This window comes from Scylla paramamosain, chromosome 20 (assembly GCF_035594125.1).
Source record: "Scylla paramamosain isolate STU-SP2022 chromosome 20, ASM3559412v1, whole genome shotgun sequence".
In the NCBI taxonomy this organism is placed as follows: domain Eukaryota; kingdom Metazoa; phylum Arthropoda; class Malacostraca; order Decapoda; family Portunidae; genus Scylla; species Scylla paramamosain.
Window position 1 is genome coordinate 13762076 of NC_087170.1, and position 1919 is coordinate 13763994.

The 1919-nt window shown below is 38.5% G+C and overlaps 1 protein-coding gene across 1 annotated transcript in view; it reads left to right on the forward strand.

The window, feature by feature from the left end:
- Nucleotides 1-544: 544 nt before the first annotated feature.
- The window catches only part of LOC135110393 (uncharacterized), a 14840-nt gene continuing 13465 nt past the window's right edge, over nt 545-1919 (forward strand). Inside the window, exon 1 of the mRNA XM_064022662.1 lies at nt 545-1919. This exon is cut by the window's right edge and continues 675 nt beyond it. The gene's annotated coding sequence lies outside the window, so the exon portion shown is untranslated.

Here is a 1919-nt window from a genome sequence, read left to right on the forward strand (position 1 = left end):
GAGAGAGAGAGAGAGAGAGAGAGAGATCTGCTGTCTGTGTTTACATTTCGTGGTCGGTAGTTGACATTTCGCTCGCTGTAGATTTGCGTGTTTTTCATGTATTTTCCGGTCTCTAACGCCGCCAATACAGTGGCGGCAGGCAGTGTGTGTGTGTGTGTGTGTGTGTGCGCGACAAAGAGAGACGGACAGAGAGAAGGGGGGGATGAACATAAGGGCAGGAGGAGTATTTTGGTCAGCACTGGTCAGTCTTGCCCCATACACACACACACACACACACACACACACTAGTGACCAGTGTTTCCATATTCCCTGGAGCTTCCTCCTGCATTAAACACCACCAAGCATCATCAAAGAGACACGACTGCTTAATGACAGTGATGGAAGCAGAATGTTTTCCTCGGCATTGGTCAGTCTTAACACACACACACACACACACACACACAGACACTAGTGACCAGTGCTTCCATATTCCCTGCAGCTTCCTCCTGCATCAAACACCACCAAGCATCACTAGAGAAACACGGCTACTTAATGTAATGTGAGTACAGCAATGACTGCCTCGGTTAACATCACCGCCTACACCATAACACTCAACCCTTCCTCCTCCCTCCAGTAGCGTCTTTCAGTTCTTCATTATTATTCGTTATTAGGGTACTTTTTGAGATTATCGATTTATATTTTACTTATGTTTATATCTGAGTCGCGATATAGCTTGAAATTTAGTAAAAAATAATGAAGGATCGTCAAAATGACATCTGCGGTAGACATAGGTCGTCCCTACTCAGCCATTATTTGCTTTATTTCTCACGTATTGTAAGCCAAACATGTCACAAAATGTAGCCTCAGTTCGAATTTTCATGTCCGCCTGTGAGGTATATCGCCATTGCCTGGCTTTAGTATGATAACAGAGTAATTCAGGCAAATTAGCGGCCGCCATGTTTGATCTCTACAGGCCCCAGCCTGCTCTTCGGTTCCAATATATTTTCGTTTTCCTTAACTCTTTAAGTTCGGTTTCTAAGTAATTTTTTATGGTTTGTATAAATGTTTCGTTGCTTATGAAGTGGTTTTGAGGCTTTTGTTAAGGAAATGTGTTGTATTTGCTGTTGTTTATAACGTAACTATAGGCCTGTTTTTGGGCTGAATTTTACGGAACCCCATTGTTGGCTTTTTTATTCGAGGCTATAATGAAGTTCTTTATACTTTAAAAAATCGCTTATGATTTTTAAACTGGTTTGCCGTCCTGTTGAGTTAAATATGTGGACTTTAAAATGATTTGTGGTCCTGTTAAAAGTCGAAATGTTGACATTTTTTATTTCCTTATTTCCTTATTTGAGCTTTTAAGTAACTCTAGGTTATTTGAAAAAATAGTTCAGATTTTTTAAAGTGCTTTGCATTGCTATTAAGTTAAAATGGGTGGACTTTTCAATGTTTTTTATTCGTGTTTAGGTTCCAACACTTTTTTTTACAGATTTATTTTTCATTCGTTTACTTCTGGTTCTAGGTAAGTTTTAATTGATTGAAAAGATAGTTCATATTTTTAAAGTGTTTTTATTTCTGTTAAGTGAAAAAATAGGTAGACTTTTCAATGGTTTTAATGGGGTCAAATGTTCCAACGTTTTTTTCATAATTCATATTGATATTTCTTTCATACTACTGAGGCTGGAGATGTTATAATATTATGAATATTTATTAAAGTAATTATCAAGTCAGAATATATAATGCATTCCAACCTAGCTCCATTTTTTCTATGGGTCAATTTTAAAATGAAATACGTTACGCACGTATCCTGGCGTGACGTCACGACCTCAGGTGTGACGTCATCAGGGGGCCAGGGGGGGGTCTCTGCCACAGACCCTTATCTTCAATATTTCGAGTAATTTCTAGTATTTTTGACGTTTTTCCGTGTGTTTCTTAACTCA